Below are 12,170 nucleotides of genomic sequence, written 5' to 3'. Positions count from 1 at the left end.
TTTTGTGTTTCCATACAACTGTGAAATTTTTTGTTCTAGTTCTGTGAAGAATGCCACTGGTAGTTTGATAGGGATTTCATTGAATCTGTAGATTGCTTTGGGTAGCATAGTCATTTTCACAATATTGATTCTTCCAATCCAAGAACATGGTATATGTCTCCATCTGTTGGTATCATGTTTAATTTCTTTCATCATTATCTTACAGTTTTCTGCATACAGGTCTTTCATCTCCCTGGATAGGTTTATTCCTAGGTATTTTATTCTTTTTTTGTTGCAATGGTAAATGGGTGTGTTACCATAATTTCTCTTTCAGATTTTTCATCATTAGTGTATAGGAATGCCAGAGATTTCTGTGCATTAATTTTGTATCCTGCTACTGTACCAAATTCATTGATTAGCTCTAGTAGTTTTCTGGTAGCATCTTTAGGATTCTCTGTGTATAGTATCATGTCATCTGCAAACAGTGACAGATTTACTTCTTCTTTTCTGATTTGGATTTCTTTTATTTCTTTTTCTTCTGTGACTGCTGTGGCTAAAACTTCCTAAACTATGTTGAATAATAGTGGTGAGAGTGGGCAACCTTGTCTTGTTCCTGATCTTAGTCGAAATGGTTTCAACTTTTCACCATTGAGAACGATGTTGGCTGTGGGTTTGTCATATATGGCCTTTATTATGTTGAGGTAAGTTCCCTCTTTGCCTACTTTCTGGAGAGTTTTTATCACAAATGGGTGTTGAATTTTGTCAAAAGCTTTTTCTGCATCTATTGAGACGATCATATGTTTTTTCTCCTTCAATTTGTAAATATGGTGTATCACATTGATTGATTTGCATATATTGAAGAATCCTTGCATTCCTGGGATAAACCCCACTTGATCATAGTGTATGACCCTTTTAACGTGCTGTTGGATTCGGTATGCTAGTATTTTGTTGAGGAGTTTTGCATCGATGTTCATCAGTGATATTGGCCTGTAGTTTTCTTTCTTTTCTTGGCATCTTTGTCTGCTTTCAGTATCAGGGTGATGGTGGCCTCGTAGAATGAGTTTGGAGGTGTTCCTCTCTCTGCCATATTTTGGAAGAGTTTGAGAAGGATAGGTGTTAGCTCTTCTCTCAATGTTTGATAGAATTCACCTGTGAAGCCATCTGGTCCTGGGATTTTTTTTGTTGGAAGATTTTTAATCACGGTTTCAATTTCAGTGCTTGTGATTGGTCTGTTTATATTTTCTATTTCTTCTTGGTTCAGTCTCAGAAGGTTGTGCTTTTCTAAGAATTTGTCCATTTCTTCCAGGTTGTCCATTTTATTGGCATATAGTTGCTTGTAGTAATCTCTCATGATCCTTTATGTTTCTGCAGTGTCAGTTGTTACTTCTCCTTTTTATTTTTAATTCTATTGATCTGAGTCTTCTCCCTTTTTTTCTTGATGAGTCTGGCTAATGGTTTATCAATTTTGTTTACCTTCTCAAAGAACCAGCTTTTAGTTTTATTGACCTTTGCTATTGTTTCCTTCATTTCTTTTTCACTTATTTCTGGTCTGATCTTTATGATTTCTTTCCTTCTGCTAACTTTGGGGGATTTTTGTTCTTCTTCCTCTAATTGCTTTAGGCGTAAAGTTAGGTTGTTTATTTGAGATGTTTCTTGTTTCTTGAGGTAGGATTGTATTGCTATAAACTCCCCTCTTAGAACTGCTTTTGCTGCATCCCATAGATTTTAGATTGTCATGTTTTCATTTTCATTTGTTTTTAGGTATTTTTTGATTTCCTCTTTGATTTCTCCAATGATCTCTTGGTTATTTAGTAGTGTATTGCTTAGCCTCCATGTGTTTGTATTTTTTACAGATTTTTTCCTGTAATTGATATCTGGTCTCATAGTGTTGTCAGAAAAGATACTTGATATGATTTCAATTTTCTTAATTTTACCAAGGCTTGATTTGTGACCCAAGATATGATCTATCCTGGAGAATGTTCCTTGAGGACTTGAGAAGAAAGTGTAATCTGCTGTTTTTGGATAGAATGTCTTATAAATATCAATGAAGTCCATCTTGTTTAATATATCATTTAAAGTTTGTGTTTCCTTATTTATTTTCATTTTGGATGATCTTTCCATTGGTGAAAGTGGGGTGTTAAAGTCCCCTACTAGGACTGTGTTACTGTCAATTTCCCCTTTTATGGCTGTTTGCATTTGCCTTATGTATTGAGGTGATCCTATGTTGGGTGTATAAATACTTAAAATTGCTATATCTTCTTATATTGATCGCTTGATCATTATATAGTATCCTTCTTTGTCTCTTGTAATAGTCTTTATTTTAAAGTTTATTTTGTCTGTTGAATGAGATCCTTGCTGGGTACAATAATCTTGGTTGTAGGTTTTTCCCTTTCATCACTTTAAATATGTCCTGCCACTCCCTTCTGTGTTGCAGAGTTTCTGCTGAAAGATCAGCTGTTGACCTTATGGGGATTCCCTGTATGTTAATTGCTGCTTTTCCCTTGCTGCTTTTAATATTTTTTCTTTGTATTTCATTTTTGATAGTTTGATTAATATGGGCGTTGGCATGTTTCTCCTTGGATTTATCCTGTATGGGACTCTCTATGCTTCCTGTACTTGACTGACTATTTCCTTACCCATATTAGGGAAGTTTTCAACTATAATCTCTTCAAATATTTTATCAGTCCCTTTTTTGTTTGTCTTCTTCTTCTGGGACCCCTATAATTCGAATGTTGGTGCATTTTATGTTGTCCCAGATGTCTCTGAGATTGTCCTCAATTCTTTTCATCCTTTTTTCTTTATTCTGCTCTGCCGTAGTTATTTCCAATATTTTGTCTTCCAGGTTACTTATCCGTTCTTCTGCCTCAGTTATTCTGCTATTGATTCCTTCTAGAGAATTTTAAATTTCATTTATTGTGTTGCTCATCATTGTTTGTTTGCTCTTTAGTTCTTCTAGGTCCTTTTTAAACGTTTCTTGTATTTTCTCCATTCTATTTCCAAGATTTTGGATATCTTTACTATCATTACTCTGAATTCTTTTTCAGGTAGACTGCCTATTTCCTCTTCATTTGTTTGGTCTGGTGGGTTTTTACTTTGTTCCTTCATCTGCTGTGTATTTCTCTGTCTTCTTATTTTGCTTAACTTACTGTGTTTGGCGCCTCTGTTTAGCGGGTTGCATGTTCGTAGTTCCTGTTGTTTTTGGTGTCTGTTCCCAGTGGGTAAAGTTGGTTCAGTGGGTTGTGTAGGCTTCCTGGTGGAGGAGACTAGTGCCTGTGTTCTGGTGGATGAGGCTGGATCTTGTCTTTCTGGTGGGCAGGTCTGCATCCAGTGATATGTTTTGGGGTGTCTGTGACCTTATTATGATTTTAGTCAGCTTCTCTGCTAATGGGTGGGTTTGTGTTCCTGTCTTGCTAGTTATTTGGCATAGGGTGTCCAGCACTGTAGATTGCTGGTCGTTGAGTGGAGCTGGGTCTTAGCGTTGAGATAGAGATCTCTGGGAGAGCTTTTGCCATTTGATATTACATGGGGCTGGGAGGTCTCTGGTGGACGAGTGGCCTGAACCTGGCTCTCCCACCTCAGAGGCTCAGGCCTGACACCTGGCCAGAGCACCAAGACCCTGTCATCCACATGACTCAGAAAAAAAGGGAGAAAAAGAAAGAAAGAAAAAAATAAATAAAATAAAATAATTAAAGTAGAAAAAAATTATTAAAAAAAGTAATAAGTAAAAAAAAAGAGAAAGAAGAGAGCAAGCAAACCAAAAAACAAATCCACCAATGATAAAAGCACTAAAAATTATACTAACAAACGAACAAACAAAACCAAAATAGACAATCAGAACCCTAGGACAAATGGCAAAAGCAAAGCTATACAGACATAATCACACAAAGAAGCATACACATACACGCTCACAAAAAGAGAAAAAGGAAAAAATATATATATATGAAATTAGAAAAGAAAGAGAGCAACCAAATCGGTAAACAAATCTACCAATGATAATAAGCTCTAAATAGTAAACTAAGATAAGCATAAAACCAGAAACAAATTAGATGTAGAAAGCAAACCCCAAGTCTACAGTTGCTCCCAAAGTCCACTGCCTCAATTTTGGGATGATTCATTGTCTAATCAGGTATTCCTCAGATGCAGGGTACATCAAGTTGATTGTGGAGATTTAATCTGCTGTTCCTGAGGCTTCTGGGAGAGATTTCCTTTTCTCTTCATTGTTTGCACAGCTCCTGGGGTTCAGCTTTGGATTTGGCCCTGCCTCTACATGTAGGTCGCCTGAGGGCATCTGTTCCCTGCCTGGACAGGATGGGGTTAAAGGAGCGGCTGATTTGGGGGCTCTGGCTCACTCAGGCCGGGGGGAGGGAGGGGTATGGAATGCGGGATGAGCCTGTGGTGGCAAAGGCCGGCGTGACTTTGCACCAGCCTGAGGCACGCCATGTGTTCTCCTGGGGAAGTTGTCCCTGGATCCTGGGACCCTGGCAGTGGTGGGCTGCACAGGCTCCCAGGAGGGGAGGTGTGGATAGTGACCTGTGCCTGCACACAGGCTTCTTGGTGGCTGTAGCAACAGCCTTAGCATTTCATGCCTGTCTCAGGGGTCCATGCTGATAGCTGCGGCTTGTGCCCATCTCTGGAGCTTGTTTAGGTGGTGTTCTGAATCCCCTCTCCTCACGCACCCCAAAGCAATGGTTTCTTGCCTCTTAGGCAGGTCGAGACTTTTTCCCGGACTCCATCCCGGCTAGCTGTGGCACACTAGCCCCCTTCAGGCTGTGCTCACGCAACCAACCCCAGTCCTCTCCCTGGGATCCGACCGAAGCCCGAGCCTCAGCTCCCAGCCCCGCCCACTCCGACGGGTGAGCAGACAAGCCTCTCGGGCTGGTGAATGCTGGTCGGCACCAATCCTCTGTGCAGGAATCTCTCCGCTTTGCCCTCTGTACCCCTGTTGCTGTGCTCTCCTCCGTGGCTCTGAAGCTTCCCCTCCATGCACAGCTCCCTCCCACTGGTGCGGGTCCTGTCCCTATTCTTTTGTCTTTGTTTTTCCTTTTTTCTTTTGCCCTACCCAGGTACGTGTGGACTTTCTTGCCTTTTGGGAAGTCTGAGGTCTTATGCCAGCGTTCAGTAGGTGTTCTGTAGGAGTTGTTCCACATGTAGATGTATTTCTGATGTATTTGTGGGGAGGCAGGTGATCTCCACGTCTTACTTCTCTGCCATCTTGAAGGCGCCCCCTGTCGTGTGCTTTTGGCTTTGCTAGGTTTCCTCTGGGCTCTGATTGCCTCTCCAGTATTTCCCTCCGAAGCCCTCCTGCCCCCTCTAGTCCTGCTTTCTGGTGGCAATCTAGTTCCGTGCCTGTTTTCTGACACACTGTCCTGGAGATGGGACAGTAAATAGCAAACTTTGCTTTTCAACTGTCCTGGGTCAATTATTAATTATTGTGACAAATCTTTTTATTTTTTTATTGTGACAAATCTTAACGAACAAGTATAATTGTTTGTTGGTAGTGTGCTTGCTAAGAATACACGTGACATATAAAATGTGGGTGGTTCTCACACTCAGTGCGATAACTATGATAAAACAAAACAAAACAAGGGGCTTCCCTGGTGGCGCAGTGGTTGAGAGTCTGCCTGCCGATGCAGGGGACACAGGTTCGTGCCCTGGTCCGGGAAGATCCCACATGCCGCGGAGCGGGTGGGCCCGTGAGCCATGGCCGCTGGGCCTGCGCATCCGGAGCCTGTGCTCTGCAACGGGAGGCGCCACAACGGTGAGAGGCCCGCGTAACGCAAAAAAACAAAATAAAACAAAACAAAACAAAAACAGAAAATAACAAGTGTTGACGAAGGTATGGAGAAATTGGAACCCTTCCTTGTGCACTGCTTGTGGGAATGTGAAATGGTGCAGCCTCTGAGGAAAACAGCTTAGCTGTTTTCCTGAAAAAGTTAAACACAGAATTACCTTATGACCCAGTAATTCTACTCCTAGAATTATTGTTATTGTATACTCCAAAGAATCAAAAGCAGGGACTTGAACAGATACTTGTACACCAATGTTCATAGTAACATTATTCACAATGGCCAAAAGGTGGAAACAACTAAAATGTCCCTCAACTGATGAACAGATAAACAAAATGTGGTATATACATACAATGTAATATTATTCAGTCATAGAAAGGAATGAAATTCTGACACATGCTACAACATAGATAAACCTTGAAAACATTTGCTAAAGTGAAACAAGCTAGACACAAAAGGAAAAATATTGTATGATTCTACTTACTTGAGGTACCTAAAGTAGTTAAATTCATGGAGACAGAAAGTAAAAAAGAGGCTGCCAGGGGCTGGGGGTAAGGAGATATGAAGAGTTAGTGTTTAATGGGTAGAGAGTTTCAGTTTGGGATGATGAAAAGTTCTGGAAATGGATAGTGGTTTTGACTACACAACACTGCTAATGTACTTATCTGATGCCACTGAATTGTATACTTAAAAATGATTACAATGGTAAATTTTATGTTATGTAAAAGACTAGTACTTTTTCCCCAATGAACCATCTTTGGGCTTTCTTTCTTTTTTTTTTTGCGATACACGGGCCTCTCACTGTTGTGGCCTCTCTCGTTGCTGAACACAGGCTCCGGACGCGCAGGCTCAGCGGCCATGGCTCACGGGCCCAGCCGCTCCGTGGCATGTGGGATCTTCCCAGACCAGGCACGAACCCGTGTCCTCTGCATTGGCAGGTGGACTCTCAACCACTGCGCCACTAGGGAAGCCCAATCTTTGGGCTTTCTGACCCAGCTCTGGATCTGCTCTGACTTGAAGGACCTAGAGGAGATTGAATCTGTCTTCTCCAACCTCTGCCTGGAGTCAAATTACCATCATTAAGTGGAGTACTTCCTAGAAAGCACTAATTAATAAGAATCAGAACTTTGGAAAAAGCCCAGAGCTGTGCGTGATAACTGGCCTTGATATGGGACCTCTCTAGAGTTATATTGGAGAACATTAAATTGAAAAAAAACAAAACCTCTTTCATTACCAAAATAACACCTACTTATTATAGAAAATTTAAAAAATAATGGTAACCAGGAAAAAAAAATCACCTATAATCCCATCTTCCAAAGAGAGAAAACTGTAACATGTAGTATAATATATTTTTTCAGTTACTTGTATTTCATCTATATTATACATATAAAACTGTTTTACAATCTCCTTTTTTAAAAAATTTGACAATTAAAATATCTTTTGATGGGAAACATTTAGATAAAATATTTAATGGTTATTTAACTAAATTGGTTTTATTAAGTTTTTTGTTTAACTTTAAAATAAGCTTTTATTTTGGAATAATTTTAGATTTACAGAAAAGTTGCAAAGTACAGGGAGTTCCTGTATACCCTTCATCCAGCTTCCATCTTCCATAACCTTGACACATTTTTAAACATAAATTTATTTATTTTTGGCTGCATTGGGTCTTCATTACCATGTGCGGGCTTTCTCTAGTTGCGGTGAGCATGGACTACTCTTCCTTGCCATGTGAGGGCTTCTCATTGCGGTGTCTTCTCTTGTTGCAGAGCACGGGCTCTAGGTGCATGGGCTTCAGTAGTCGTGGCACGCGGGCTCAGTAGTTGTGGCTGGAGGACTCTAGAGGGCAGGTTCAGTAGTTGCGGTGCACGGGCTTAGTTGCTCGGAAGCATGAGGGATCTTCCCAGATCAGGGCTCAAACATGTGTCCCCTGCATTTGCAGGCAGATTCTTAACCACTGCGCCACGGGAGGTCCCGACACATTTTAAGAAATATTTATTTATTTACTTATATATTTATTTCGCTGCGCCGGGTCTTAGTTGCTGCATGCAGGATCTTTGTTGCTGCGTGCGGGATCTTTAGTGGCAGCATGTGGGATCTTTTAGTTTCGGCATGCAGGATCTAGTTCCCAGACCAGGGACTGAACCCAGGCCCCCTGCGCTGGGAGCATGGAGTCTTAATCCCTGGACCACCAGGGAAGTCCCACCTTGACATATTTGTCAGAAATAATGAATTCATCACCATTCATTCACATGGTGAATCCATGTCACCTTTTCTCAGGTCTGACCGTGAATCAAACTCATCTCTACAACTTTATAAAAATTTAGATATCTGAGCCCGATTGCCTCATCTATTGAACCTAAATTTAAGAAGGCAGTGCCAAACATCTTTTGTTTGTTTGAGTCCATGAGTGATTGGAGCGTTAGGAGAGAATCTAGAAGACATGGTTAAAATAATTCAATAATTCACTAAATTGAATTGACTCTATCAGTTTTTTGATAAATTTGAGCACATTCCTTTTAGTAAATTCATCAGTAGAGATATAAATAGAGGCAATTTTTCATGAAATCTATTAGATGATCATTATAAAATGACCTGTCACATCTGCATCTCTACTTCTACCTGCTTGAATAAGTCCTGCTGCCTGTCAGTGATCAAATGACTGCAATATTGTCTAGAACTTCTTTACATGAAATTATGCTCCCAGTTCCTCTTCCGTGAAGTGGCAGGGAGCCCTCAGAATACATTGCACTTGTCATTTTATAGCTTAGTGTTGCTTTTAGCATGGCTAAAGCACTGTTACCCTTTCAGTATCCAGGGCCCCTCCCTTTTTTTTTCAGCCACTTTTGAGAGCTCAGTCTGAAGTGTAAAAGATGCACATATCTGTGTGAAAAGCTGAGTTCGCTCTGATTCTCTGCTACATGATCTACTGGGGCATGTCTGCACGCAATAGTGGTCAGAATTTTTATCCTCATGACCTCACTTTTGCTTACAAAGCTCACTTTGTCATAAGGGCCACTTAACCATTTTGGTGGAGCAGTAAACAAATAGGAAAGGCTCCCAGGAATTATATTATATGAGGAAAACAGGACTGAGCTGCTTTATGCAAGTTACTTCCCTAATTTATGTACATGTTTGGGTTGGAACAAGTCAAAAGCTAAAGAAAAATACTGCAGAAGCTCTGGAGATAAAAGAGCTTCAAAGGTTTTTTCTCCCCCTGGTGGCCATATGGAGTCAGTACAGCAACTTGCAGAATTAAACTCTGCATTCCCTCCCTGGCCTTTGTTAAAGTTCCTTAAAATAGACATTCCCTACCAAAGAGTTCTTCATGACAAGAGACAATAGAGATTTTTAAAGCTTCTGTTTTTGAGTTCAAGAATTCTGTCCTAAAATGGGAATAATGTCAGCTACAAGGATATATTGTACAACACAGGGAATATAGCCAATATTTTATAATAACTATAAACAGAGTATAACTTTTTTTTTTTTTTTTTGTGGTACGCGGGCCTCTCACTGTCGTGGCCTCTCCCGTTGCGGAGCACAGGCTCCGGACGTGCAGGCTCAGCGGCCATGGCTCACGGGCCCAGCCGCTCCGCGGCATGTGGGATCTTCCCGGACCGGGGCACGAACCCGTGTCCCCTGCATCGGCAGGCGGACTCTCAACCGCTGCGCCACCAGGGAAGCCCTAGCGTATAACTTTTAAATATTGTGGATCACTATATTGCACACCTGGAACTTACGTAATACTGTACATCAACTATACTTCAATTTAAAAAAGTTTAAAAAGTGGGAATAATATCAATACCTTAATTTGAAAACAGAAAGGACAATAATAAAAGACAAATTAGAGGTTCCAATGAATAAAACGTAGTTAACAGTAGGGGCATTTAGGAACAATGACAGTATTAATCAAACATGAAACATGAAGCAAGACGGAAACAGCAGTTCTGGAAGAAAGAACTACTACGACATTTTCAAATATTCAACAGATAGGTAAAACTGTACCTTTTTTACTCAGTTAAAGTGTATCTGTTTAACAGCGTCAATGTGTGTAACAGATTCGTGGGCAGAGAACATACTAGTTGCTCTTTTAAAATAAAAGCAATACCTACTTGTCTAGAATGTTATATCCCTCTGAACTAATGCACAAGTCCAATTTCTCCCTCCTACACAGAAAAACAGACTGTTGAAAGACTCTGGCCAAACTCAAGTGCTGCAGCACGGCAATCTGGACAGGTGAAGAATGAGAGCAAAGGTTATTTTCTAACAGCTTTCTTTGCTAGATGGCTCTAGTCAAAGGGTGTGGCTTGGGCTGTGGCCAGGTGGGGACGGAAGTTGGCCATAGGTGAATACAGCCTCACCATGGTAAGTCCTCTATGGGGAAATAAGTCAGCTTTATTCAGAGAATCTGTACCTCAAGGAAGCAATCTGGGGCTGCCATAGCATTCTCTCTCAGCACTGTCAGTGTTGGTTCCATGAAAGCATTTAGTCCAGCCTCAGAGCTTTCCCACACGGAGGTCCCTCACTGGTAACATCTTTCTCCACTCTTCACAGCACTGGTTCCCAATCCTTCAAGCCTCAGCTTGTTACCTTCTTACACATGGCTTCCCTGACCATCACACCTGCTCTCTATCAGGACCCTGTTTTTTCCCTTGCTAGCGCTCTTCTTACTTTTTTATTGTATTCCTTGGTTTGCTTACTTGCTTAGTGCCTCTCTTCCCCCATAGACTTTGACCTCCACTAGGGCAGGGTCTACATCCATTTCCATCAACATTTGTCTAGCACAACACATAACTCATAGTAAGATCTTTATACATATATGTTGAATGATTGGACAAATTTAACATTGGCTAAAGATAGGAATATAGGTTTTTATCTCCTGTGCTGACTCAGACCTATTGCTATGAAGTGCTTGTGTTAGGAATCTGAGACCAAGTCTGTACTCAGTGAGAATTGAAAGATTGATCATTAATGGTGGGCTGAATAATGGCTCCTCAAAAATATCTACAGCTGAATCCCCAGAACCTGTGAATATGTTACCTGACATGGCAAAATGAGGTTTGCAGATGTGATTAAGTTAAGGATTTAGAGATGGAAAGATTATTCTGGATTATCTAGGTGGGCTCCATGTCATCACAGGGAGGAGAAAGAGATATGCCAATAGAAGCAGAGGTCAGAAAAAGAGAGAGTAGAAGATGCTATGCTGCTGGCTTTGAAGATGGATGAAGGTAATTCCTACAGCCAAGGAAAGGAACAGGCAATCAAACAGATTTTCCCTTAGAGTTTCCAGAAGGAATGCAGCCCTGATGACCAATGTCAGACTTGTTACTTCTACAGCTATAAGGTAATAAATTTGGGATGCTTTAAAGCACTGAGTTTGTGGCAGTTTTTATACCAGATACAGGAAATTAATACACTCAGCATTGTCACAATATTTTCACAATATTCCTGAATAATTTACAATAAGCTTTCATGAGCAGGTACAAGCTGACTCCAACATACCACTGCAGCTAAGAATGACCAGTAACTTGGGACTTCCCTGGTGGTCCAGTGGTTAAGAATCCACCTGCCAATACAGGGGACAATGGCAGGGCCCCCTCTAGGTTTCCATATTGGGCAGTGCAGCCCTGCCTCTTGTTGGTCTTCAGATTGCTTCCAAATAGGAAGGATATTTAGAAGCTGGACAACCAAAACAAACAAATGTCCACTACAGAATTTGTCCATTTCTCCTTTGAAATAGTGGTCATATTATATTATATTTATTAAATATATTTGTATTTATTATATGTGTGTCTATTTCTCCACTAAACCATCAATTCCTTGTGGACAGTGACCTTATCTTTTCACCTCTATATTCATAGCTCCTAGCACATTGGTTGGCACAAGATCTATATAAAAGAATATTTATTCAATTTCATAACTGTGGAAAATGTCCATATTTTGTTCTTTGTATGTCCCTCATATTTTCCCTAGTTATTAGTTAAAATTAATTAAATAGTATCAGACCAAAACCTCTGCCATTTGCCCATTTTGTAGGTGTCTATCCCTTGAATAAAACTTTAATATAACTAAAAAAAAAGAATATTTATTCAACAGATCACTTAACGGATATAAACTATACTCTTATTTGACAGTATGTTATATTACCTGCTCAGTGGAGTTTTAGATGTAGCTTTTCTTCTAAGCTAAAGTATATTTATATATTTTAAATATGCATATACTTTCAGTTTTTAAATACTTTGACTCACGAGAAGTTGCAAAAACAGTACTACTGAGAGTTCCTTTATGCATTCACCCAACTTCTCCCAATGATAATCAATGTCAGTTTTTACATCCGTGGTTGAATATTTCTTGACCCTGCTATCTCTTCAGTCACTTCTCATGTTGCCAACTGATGTGAATACAGGG

This window comes from Neophocaena asiaeorientalis, unplaced genomic scaffold (assembly GCF_003031525.2).
Source record: "Neophocaena asiaeorientalis asiaeorientalis breed wild unplaced genomic scaffold, Neophocaena_asiaeorientalis_V1.1 scaffold353, whole genome shotgun sequence".
NCBI classification, from domain to species: Eukaryota; Metazoa; Chordata; class Mammalia; order Artiodactyla; family Phocoenidae; genus Neophocaena; species Neophocaena asiaeorientalis.
Note: the sequence above shows the minus strand (reverse complement) of the source record.